The sequence below is a fragment of the Lycium barbarum genome, chromosome 3 (genome assembly GCF_019175385.1).
Source record: "Lycium barbarum isolate Lr01 chromosome 3, ASM1917538v2, whole genome shotgun sequence".
In the NCBI taxonomy this organism is placed as follows: Eukaryota; Viridiplantae; Streptophyta; class Magnoliopsida; order Solanales; family Solanaceae; genus Lycium; species Lycium barbarum.
Genome location: NC_083339.1, coordinates 94,099,755 through 94,111,869, shown reverse-complemented (window position 1 = coordinate 94,111,869; position 12,115 = coordinate 94,099,755). Strand labels below are relative to the sequence as shown.

The 12,115-nt window shown below is 35.5% G+C and overlaps 1 long non-coding RNA gene across 22 annotated transcripts; it reads right to left on the bottom strand.

Moving 5' to 3' along the window:
• Positions 1-10,539, bottom strand: LOC132631623 (uncharacterized). Of its 22 annotated transcripts, XR_009578941.1 has the most exons (8): positions 7,852-10,362; positions 6,570-6,657; positions 5,219-5,356; positions 2,698-4,326; positions 2,051-2,119; positions 1,635-1,740; positions 1,249-1,329; positions 1-511 (listed from the first exon to the last, which is right to left on the bottom strand). It is a non-coding gene; the product is annotated as an uncharacterized LOC132631623 (long non-coding RNA). The 22 variants fall into 22 exon arrangements; XR_009578930.1 differs by lacking the exons at positions 1,635-1,740; positions 2,051-2,119 and adding an exon at positions 10,419-10,539 and having other exon boundaries at positions 7,852-8,557; XR_009578927.1 differs by having other exon boundaries at positions 1,249-1,740; positions 7,852-10,361.
• Between the last annotated feature and the right edge of the window lie 1,576 nt (positions 10,540-12,115).

Genomic DNA, 12,115 nt, shown 5'->3' with positions numbered 1-12,115 from the left:
TAAAGGAAGCCAAGAATCATGTATGCCAATATTACCATCAAAGAATGTCTTAAGAAGTTGATTTAGGTCACCTCTGTAATCCTAACTCTAAGCTAAATTTGGAAGAACTCTTCTCCCATAAAGGAAATTCATAAAATTTATCTCAAAGTTAGTCTAACTCTAACCAGCCTATAAAAATTACCAAGGAACTAAAGAAACATCAGCAGCAGACATCTTGAAGAAAACTGACTGGAGTTGCTCATTCCTATTTGACGTTTGGGCAGTTGGTCGCCAACTTCACAAATTTGAGAACACCTCACATCAACCATTTACAGAGTAAGCCTTGAATATATCAATTGGCTAATGACACCAGAGGTAGTTTTACATCCGGCGTTGTTTTACCAGCATTAATGCCTTCTCATCATCAACTAATGCTGAGCCAAGGCTAATATGAAGCTTGTTCAAGCACCGTTCATCCTTTCTTGTCCTCAGCAACCACATTTCCTCCATGTTATACAAAAAAAATAGCTACCTGTCAAGAAAATGTCAAATCTAAAGGTACCTTAAGTTAGCTCTAAAATGTAGTAAAACTTATTAACACTATTCGTTTAATACTGGAAGCACCAATTAGGAAAAGATGAAAAGAATTCTCTTGGTAGCATGGATAGGCAAAGAATCACATTTCAACTTCAGAGCAATAATCACGGTTTCTCTATAAATCTCTATTTCATGTTTTTGTTTGCAAAACCCTTGTAAGATTAATGGACCATAGACGGTCTATGGTTTACTATCTGGAGAGAGACAAAGGAAGGGCTAGAAAATTGTCCATTGAAGTGTATACATGTAGTGTTTTCAACGGAAAAGATGGTTTAGATAATCATCCAAGAAAGCGTCCAATATATTTTATAAACAATTTATTAAACAGCTGCATCAACCAAGTCATAGTACAACATTTGCCAGCCCGTGAAACATAGTACTCAGTAACTTAGATGAGTAATAGAAAATATCGGTCTTTCAGTGGACTGGGTTAATTGTAAATACTGCTATACATTGTCGGTATAACCATGCTTAGTAAGAACGGTTGTCATTCAATGTACAAATATAGATGATAAGATATTCGTCCTATAGGAAAAATAATATGGCCAATTATTCATGTTTCTACTTATGTCCTGGAGAAGTTTATAAGTTTAGCAGAATCTTTTGGCAGTAGATAAGAAGCAAAACCAAGCTTTATGAGACACTTTTAGGAATGAAATAAGAGATACTTACAAAGGAATTATAGGCTTATGAACTTGGCCCTAGACAAAGAGTTGACTTGGTTATCTTTCCTTTCTTGTGTCTGCTACCAAACTGTGGATGGAATAATGAACTCAATTAAAACAGTGTATTCACCTTCTTCCACAAAAGAACATTCAGTTATAGAAGAATCATAAGCTTCTTCTTCTAAATTGTCTTTCTCTCTAGATGGCCCGTGCCCGTGCTGGGCATGGAACAATAATTTCATGGCGGTTCTAATTGTGCGGGAAGATTGTCCAAAAAACGAAAAGAAATATCAAACTAAGTGTTGACGTAATATACTGCATAATGTGCATTCATTTGTGGAACAAAGTCATACAATTACATTTTTGAACTCGCTATAAAGACAAAAATAGTACGGGTTTTCATGATCATGTAGGTGTTCAACTTATGTATGGGCTATGTTAAAATTGCATGAAATCTGGATCTTGACAGCTGCCAACATGTATTTAATCTGGATATCTACTGAAAAAAGAAAGATAAGCATCAGAATAGGTGTTGTGTAGTAAGCATGCAAAAGTTAGGAAAGCCTGCAAATTTACTTAACTTTAGCAATCATCTTCTGCAAGATAGTATTGAAGTACAATAAGGTTAAAAGGAAATGGGATGCCTTCTCCAGGCAGAAAGTCATAGCATCTCCGAAAAATTAAGTTCTTCCATAAAATGAAGAGAATGATAGAATTAGCAATTTCTTCTCATGAATGTTGACTTTCCATCCATAACGAGCTTCAACTATAGAAGGATCAAGTTGAATGGTGTTGAAAAGATGACTTACCAATTGGCTCCTTTTTGCATTAATAAACGACAAAACCATTTATTAGTTTCTTTTCTATGTATCGGTACCCTGAATACAGTATGGGAAAAAAAACTTTAGCTTCACATAGCTCAATAGATTTAGGACGAAAATAAAAGAAATCATTTTGTACTAAATCACAACAGCAAAAACAAGGAAGAAGGTAGCAATAAGAAAAAACTACAATAGTAAAAATTACTACCGCTAAGGTGTTTGGAATTGGAGATTCAGTTTGAAAAAGGATAGATGCCTATGTTATGGGAGAACAAATGGAATAAAAAATATTCAGTTATTTCATGCATATCGTAGAAGACCTTAGTGCACCAATATTCTTCCTTACTTAGAATTTTTGTCTGAATGGAATTTGATGTTCTTAGTGTTGTTGCAGTTTTGTGCGGTTGAGAAGAAAATTTCCATTAAAGTGTTTGAACAAAAATAACCACATGCATCAAAGAATCTAGCCAAGAAAATTTCGAGAAAAAAAGAAAGCAAAACAAGATACTTGTAAATCAAGAATCCAAAATCTTCTTTAAAAGGCAAAAGAAGAATCTAAATCAACGTTCCATAAAAAATAGAATGTTCGCACCAATAAACACAAATATTTCTTATTGTGAACTGAAGTTATGTACCTGCAAAGAATCTTCTGTTTCTCTCCTTTCTCAAATAGATTAATCTTGGCCCAGTTATATTATGTTGAACTCTACTGCTTGGAATATACATCTTGTTTATGATTTTCTCCCCAATTCACACCCTTTCAGCTCCAAGTCCTATGTTTCTTTCCTAAAAAAAAAAAACGCAAATTAGAAGTAACCATACGCTTTCATGGCCAACATTTTGACATAACCCCGTAGGATTCAACTTTGCTCACCAATTTCAGCTTTCATGCAATACTTTTGAAGTATGAAGTTCTAATGAAATCCATGCATCTCAAGCAAAGCATGGGATATGCGCGACACTATTGTTCATTTTTGTAGCTTGATGTCTAGAGTAATTTACATTCAACTTTCAAGTCTCAACTTATTCATAAAAATGACACTTTACAGGCCGAAGAAAAAACGCCCCTAAAGTGGTTGATGCATATCATCTTGCAGAGTGATGGACTGGAGTGAAAATTGTACTTATGGCTTTCAATAATGAGGAGTTTGAGATTTCTCGGTCTCTGATTTGAGATACCTTCTTGATTGGGTTATAACTGAGAAGAATCACGCAAAATTTATATAAAGATGCAACGACAACTGACATTGCAAGCCCTATCAAGAAGACAATAGGGCAGATAACTGTAAGAATTTACAGCCCCTAAAATAAGAAAGAATACACAAGATGCAACTGCCTGGTATTTAAAAAAACAACTATAAGTTAGAACGTAATGCGAAAACACTTCGGTTTGCGCAGAACAATCAATAATTTCTTACCACAGGGAATTTCACTGGGCAGTTGTTGTTCTCCGAAAGTGTCTATATCAATATGTTTGTCCAATAATTGTCTTGGTTGAGAGAAAGTGATAAAGATAACACCCCAAAAAAAAAAAGAGGCTAACCATATCCTAAGGAAATGCAATATTCACAAAATCAGTTTTTCTCACGTAGTTTCAAGAAGAAAGGAAGGACAGACCTTGGCCGCGAAGATAACTCTACATCAGAAAAAGCATATCACTTTCTGGCAAATTCTTCATCTCATGCTGCTTGGGGGTGTACATGACTATACCAAATTAACAAAATCAGGTGAATATAACAGGACACACCAGTGGATCATCACATTCAGGCAAGAAAAGCCAAATATGTACAGATTTTTACTGCCTGACATCGGGATACCAAGAAGGTTAAGAGAAGTGGATCAAAGCAACAATTGCATATAATTATATGGTAGGGCTTGCTCATAGTATTTTCATTGTTTTTCCTATTAATTTTGTCATTAAGCTAAAGAATTTAACAAAAACATAGCATGACCAGACACAGAGCATAGGATTAGATAATAGCCCGTGCCCGTGCCCGTGCTATACGCCTAACATTACTATTACTAAAATGATGTAATGATATCAAGCTGATAAAACATTAGCAATATAACAACACTTGATATAATGTAGCAATATAATAACACTTCATATAATGTGCATTTATTTGAGGAACAAAGTCATATAGAATCTAAAATATGTATTTGTAACAAAAGATATTCTTTAACTTGCTTCCACGGATGAGAAAGACAAAAGAAGAAGCATCCTTGTAAAAGTAGATCATTCTCGAAACCTTTTTGTATATAATCTGGAAAAAGAAAAAGAGACATCACATGTTAATCTTTGAGAAACATATCATGACCAAAGAAATTTCCAGGATTAATAGGTAAGGCTTATGAGGCTCTGAGATTGATGTCAGGCGTTACAACCACATTCACTACCGCGCTACGCAAATTAGATGCTCATAAAGTAACACTTCTAGCTTCTCAATGTAGTCTAATAGTGTTCTAGCTCATCTGTTCTTATTTACTTCAAGCATAGGCAGGTCTGAAAATAATACAAGCATATATGGAAGGTTATAGACAGATTTGGAGCTTTAGGGTAGTGGAATACAGTGGGTTCAGCAATTGGTCAATGACACTAACTTGAAAAATCCAAGGATACCTGGCAAGCTATTAGATACCCAAGACATTTCTTAAGGAATGGGGCACCACAATCAATAAGCAAAGACAATCATGTTGGGCAAAAAGGTTCGCAGAAAGACTAAATCCTGTATTACAAGCTAGAGATTTAGATCTTATATTTAGAACTTCATTCGGAGCTCACATAGATGACGTGTTCTTTAATTGCGTCAGCCAATTGAGGAAAAGCAGAATGGTTAAGATGCAGTGGGGTGGCATTCTTATATCATCTACAGGAGTGGGCGTACAATAGTTCCATCCAAGAGGAGATCCACCGTTTACATATCAAAGTGGAGTGATTCTGACTATTGTACAGAGAAAAGGTTGCTCTACTAAACTACTAAGTTCTGTTCACGAATAATAAATGTCAACATAGACAGTAAAAAATACAAATGTTCAATCCATATGAAGTTTTGTATAACAGCATAATACACAAAGAAACAGTTCCACACCGGCTCCCAAAATAATGTGAAGGAAGATAACAGACAATAATAAAATTTACTATAGTAAACAATTTACCTGTTAATCGTCAAACTGTAGCAAACAGTGTAGTAGTTTGATATTCTCAAGTTCGGAAAAATTGATACTGCATTGCCAAGCATTTTTCAGTCATTTGAGACGTCAAATAAAAATCATTAGGTGAGATTGTAAATGCATCTGCACAAAGGATTAAAAAAAAATTTTGGTTGATTAAGTTATAGCGTACAGAAAACTTAGAAGTACAACGTATAGAAATCTGAATAAAGTAACATATGGTATAAACTACACTCTTCAACATCAACTCTCTTCCATGTACGTTCATAATCATCCGTGGTAAAAGATACAACTCGTATTGAATCTCAAAAATACAGAAATCATCTAGTAAGGCAAAGTATTGAGCCATGCAAAGACACAGCTGTACTAAAATGAACTCTCATAGATTTCAGAAACCTAGGGGGTGTTCATCTTAGGAAGTACCTTTTTTGGCATCACACAATTGGGACTTCTTTGTTCCCAATGATTAATATTAAAGCTGTTGGGTGCTATTGAAAAGAAAGAATATCTTTTTCATCATTAGAATATTTTTTTCATCATTTCCAAACCAATGTATTCAATTTCTTCCGCCGCTAACCTACTCTGATCATTATTTATCCCCCAAAATAGATTGTATTGCTAAACACCAATTTCACCCTCAATAAGACCGTAAAGGACCCATTTTCATACTCAAATACCATTTTGAATTTTGTAGAACCAAAATCAAAAACCAAAAACATGCATCTAGGCATATATTTTGAAACTTGTATCTACAAATAAAGAAGGAAAATTTGCACATGCACATATATCAACCAGCCAAGAACAAGCTTGATACAACAGATTTTTGTATGGACATATCGATTTGCAGTAATTAATTAGTGCCAAAAATTGAAAAGGTGTCATTGATCAGTAATAAAAATAATATAGAATTACATATACACCAGTCATCTATTTTCAGACATGCATGTGCAAATAAGATAGAATTACCCTTCTATAAGTCACATTTTGTGGCTAACTTGATGTCTTTATATAAATCACTCCAATGAGTATTGGAAACTGCTAATACCACATGAAATGAGTTGTCGAAACTTAATTACTTAATATTTTCTTGCTCCTTACACCAAATGCAAAAGCAAATATAGAAAATTTGCAACACTGGAAAATTTAGAAAGAGCTTCACTCTAGGAGAGGAAAGTAAATTGGTGCTTTGCAACAATTAGATTAAGGGAACTGAAAAGCAAACTTTAGGGACACATAACGGAGGCAGATCGAAAATGTGAAGTTTATGAGTTCGTATAACGAATATTCACAAAATCAGTTTTTCTCACGTAGTTTCAAGAAGAAAGGAAGGACAGACCTTGGCCGCGAAGATAACTCTACATCAGAAAAAGCATCATCACTTTCTGGCAAATTCTTCATCTCATGCTGCTTGGGGGTGTACATGACTATACCAAATTAACAAAATCAGGTGAATATAACAAGACACACCAGTGGATTATCACATTCAGGCAAGATAAGCCAAATATGTACAGATTTTTACTGCCTGACATCGGGATACCAAGAAGGTTAAGAGAAGTGGATCAAAGCAACAATTGCATATAATTATATGGTAGGGCTCGCTCATAGTATTTTCACTGTTTTTCCTATTAAGTTTGTCATTAAGCTAAAGAATTTAACAAAAACATAGCATGCCAGACACAGAGCATAGGATTAGATAATAGCTCGTGAGTCGTACCTAACATTAAAGAAAATGAAGAGCAGTTCAACCCCCAATTATCAGTTTGATCAGAAGGAACAAGTGCTAATGATAAAAGCTAAATAGAACTAGCGAAACTGGTGCAAAAGTGAATGGTACGTGGCCTTTGTCTGAAAGAGAAACGAAAACTCAAGAAGTGCAACTAATGAATGAAAGTTCAGGACAAATCTTCAAACCATAGCTAATATCAATAGAGCAAAGAGAAGCAGAAGAAACTTCCATCAATGCAAAACCCAGCAGTCCTCCATTCCAGAGCACACATCACTGTCTTTCCACACTATCAATCAAAAGATCATGGTTTCATTGCACATTTTGGATTGGTGAGCCTGCTATAGACCTACTCGTACTAATAGACAAAGGTAATAACAATTATGAATTCAGTGCTACCTTGTGTTTGTATCCTTAGAGATGATGTTAGCATTCGAGAATATGCTCAAAAGAACCAATATTCTCTTTGTCAATCTCAAAAATTCTAAATATAGAAAGCTGAGTTTTAAAAGTTCCCTTCTATCTGTTTTTTACCTCTTTTGACTTCAAAATTATAACATATTAGATACTATTCAGTACATAGTGAGACAAAGAAATATAACAATCATTTTTATAAAAGAGAGGATACATTTTCGGCTTAAACTACCTTATAATGATCAAACTGTTGTGAATTTTTCAGTTTGGATGCGGGCATAATTAAATCTCTTGCAATGACAAAAGGATTTGGGTCCATATGAAATGTTCATCACATTTCAAAACCGCGAAGCTATGCAAGTATTTTTCAGATCAGAAAAAGAACAGGGCGGAGGCATAGCATGGAGGAAATTGAAATTGATAATATACATACTTGGATTTCCCTGACAATGCCATTGAGTTCACCCAAAAATGTACTTACTTGTTTTCGTGTTGTTGCATAGAGATGAAATCTCCAGCTTCTTGATTACTTTAGGCCCAATCTTCACTTCTTCTCGAACTAACATGGCCAGCTAAAAGGATTTCAAATTGCTTCCTTAAACCCAGATCAGTAGACCAGAAGATTTGTTAAAAGGAAATTGTAAAGATTATTAGTCACATAAGAGATGTCCTATAACTTTTTAATCAACAATTTATGCAGGATCACTACATATCCATGAGAAATGTAAGCTCCTTCTCACTTGATAAGCTGTACTTGTAACATAGTCCAGATTAGTGGTCTAGCTAGTACTCAGAAATAGTAATGACCTCCAGCAGAACTTTATCTTATTGAGCCAAAAGCAGCTAACTTTAAGAAAATCACATATAACAAACTATTGTCAAGAGCAAGATGTGATATCTTTGTTAACAGGATAGCCGAACTTCTTATTATATAAGTTCATCGTCCTTGCTAACTACCTTTATTAAAATTTAGTAAAGACTATATGTCTAAGTGCATCATACTCTACTTTTTATTCTTCTAACTTCTGGTGAACCTTCTCTGAAATGATCTCCAATATGTCATATTGACCATACCCGTGAAACAGGACATTAATTGTACTCCATCCTTCCAATATTCTTTGCTATGATTTGATATATTTATTAAACTGCTGGAGCTTATATATACCACATAGGATGAAACCAGGGACCTGCAACCAAATATTAGGAAATGCATCAACAAAATTGGACAGCATATTATAGATAAGCCTCTATTTTATTGACCTGAGAGCAACAAAGGTAAGTAGATGACAATGGAGATTAACAATTGTTAAATACCATTAAAAAGTCTTCTTTTATTATCTCGCAATAGAAATGAGCTCGCTACGTGCATAAACAAGCCATTTCATAATGCCTTTTATTACTAACCTCGCCTAGAGTCACAATATAATGTGTTGACTCTTTTCTCCACCCCCAAGGAAAGCTTATTTTCTTTTCCGTCGTTTTTTTTTTTTCACATTACAGTATTACTGCCTTTAATCGCAAATTTTACAACATCAAAGACTCAAAACATATTTGGTTGGATTCATAAATGAATAGTGACGAAATAATCAGTTATGAAGAAAAACAACACTCACTTGAGAATCCTAATGTTACCAACATAACTGAATGAATAAGTAATTCCTATTTCCCATTGATGCCTTTCTATGAGTTGAATAAAACAGATGGGTTTCCACCAAACAATGTTCAGAGGGACCTGCAATATTAAGGCTTAGTTTGCATTTCTAATGGGCAAAGAGAAGGATACCACGCCATGGCTGCAAAAGAACTGTTGCATGTGATAGGGAAGCCTTAAATCACATACCATCCAAGGTTTGCCAAGCCCAAATAGCGGAAGCTACTAATTTAGGAAGTGCTTACAAAGAAGCTACCATTTCCCTGTTTCTATGCAGCGGGAAACTAAAAAACCACTGATAATACCCAAGCACAAAGCAGAAGCAAAAAACACTAAAAACAAACCAAAAGAAAACACGGAATAAAAAGGAAAGAGGCAGAAGCAAAGGCACTCACCAGAAACAGAAAAATAGCTTTTTCGTAGAAAGAAGGTGAAGCAGAAGCACAAAGTGAGAATAAAAAAGATACACACAGTTCCTTCAAAACATTTTCTAAAACAATTCATGTAATAATTTAGCCGGTCCAACACATTTTGAGTTAGTCCTATAAAGCATTCTCTCAATCGGTGAGACTTGTAGTTCAAGAACTTTTTAATCATCCTCACAATTTATTCCATGAATCATTTTGAGACTCATAGTCATGAATAAGCACTTCATTTATCTCCTTTAGTAAACCAATTCTATTTGGCAAGATAAACAAAATCTCATTCAATACCACATTTTTCACTCAGCTAGGAGAAAAGAGATTCAACATTTCAACATACAATTATAACAATAGTTAATACCGAACTTTAGAATAATAAGATAGATTCATAAAGCTCAAATCTTTTTTACTTTAAGCTTCAAGAGATAACTAAACCAAACACTTTCTTGCTTCAGCCAGATACTGGTACTACACTTGTGCTTCAAAACCAACATAGCACATTACCATATATAAACAAATCCAGCAAAATTTATAGGTTTAATCAATGCCAAAATCAAAGAGTAAATGGAGATATCTAGAAATAAAATAGTAGCTAATGGCCAGAGATACTAAGAAACTAAAAAGAAAAGCCGAGAAAGTAATAATCGACCAAAACGACAGATTAGAGTGGATTATTATATCTATATTGTCACCGTCGGCGGCGTCCTTCGGGAGTTTATTTCCGGCCTTTATCAGTGAGAAATACCAAAATTTTCGACAAACATGAGATTCACCCATGAAATTGGAAACTTTCCGAAGAGAAATTGGAAAAACAAAGAAATGAAAGATGATGAAGATTCTGGACAAAAATTGAAAGAGGGGTAGACCATTTATGAAAGGGAGTATTTTGAAAATAAAGACACGAAGAAGGAGACGTAGGGCCTGTCACAATGGACACGTATCAAAATAAGAGTTGAAGAATGATTTATTAATTACCCTCATTTTTCATTTTATTTGCGAAAATGTCATGATGGACGTCGATCCATTCTCAAACTGAAGCTTTTATTTGTGGAAATGCCATGATGAACGACGATCCGTTCTCAAACTGGTGCTTCTATAATAGTTAAAATGTGATTTTTAAAAGTAAGTTACTTTATTATTTGTTAATGTGGTGATAAACTTACTTACTTAAGGTCAATCTCATCTTGGTTTCAATATTATGTATTTGGAGAAACGTTGGTTTTAGTGGTGTGTGTCATTTCACCACTGGATTGGCACGTCGATTTGAAAAAAAAAAATTATATCACTTCTTCATAGGAGCAGGTGTATGTATCCGTCATATTCCATTTCAACCCTCATTTTCCTTATATCACTTCTTCATATGAGCAGGTGCATGTATCCGTCATATTCCATTTCAACCCTCCTTTTCCATGTGAAATGAATAGGTAATATGTCATGTATTATCAAGTTCACTTGTTAATATATAAAATGTGGCATAAGTTTGTCACGACCCAAACCGATGAGTCGTGACGAGTGCCTGATCTCTAGTGACCAAACACTCCTATGCTCACATCTGAATAACACTACATAACATAGGCCCATAAATAACTCAATTTGAACTATACTGCCTCAACAAAGGAGGACATCATGATCTCTGTACAATCTGTATATATATATATATATATATATATATATATATATGCAATGCAGGCCGACTAGGCCGCTACATATACTGTACACAAAAGAATAGAAGCCGACAAGGCTACATCATCTGTCAAATACATATAACTATCTACAGACCTCTACTGGAATAAAGTTGTAGAAAGGACGGGACAGGGCCCCGTCATACCCATATACATATACATCTCAAAAGAATAGCATACCAAAATAGACTGCGGCTCCGGATCAAGTGGAGCGCACTGACCACCGCTGGATAGAGGTCCTACTGAGCTGGTCCGCCTGTCTGTCTACCTGATCCTGCGGGCATGAACGCACCCCGCTTTAGCGCCGCTTTAGTGGCACTGGGACCGCTGCAGTGGTGTCTCTTCAGCGGTCAAGGCAAAAGGCCTTGGACCGCTCCAACGGTAGGGCTGCCGCTCCAGCGGTACTGCTGCCGCGGTGCTGGTGTCGCTAGAAACTTACCCAAGTTTCACCATTTGATCCGATTCTCCGACTAGTTCTGGAGGCTATCTGCTCACATACTGTCACGACCCAACTAGGGGCCGCGATGGGTACCCGGGGCTAACCACCGAGCATCGCTCGTTTTATTACTCATCATACTCATTTAATGCTCTTTTATCAAATTTATCCTCAATTATAAGAAAATCATCTTTCATTTTGGAAACATAATTACTTTCATATACATATACCTCTCGACCATCAAAATAATGTACATATACATAGTAGCAATCTCGTCAGACCATATAACCCACACTGCGTATCTACGAGCCTCTACTAGAGTACTAGACATAAGGATGGGACAATACCCCGTCGTGCCCAAAATACATATACGTACATATGCGTAAAAGTATAAATCCAATTAGCACCTCCGGAATAATAGGGTGCTTCTGCAAATCTGTTGATAGCTCCTAAAGGTCTGCGTCGTCTCCCTGTCTACCTGTGGGCATGAACACAGCGTCCAAAGAAAATGGACGTCAGTACGAATATTGTACTGAGTATGTAAGGCATGACTG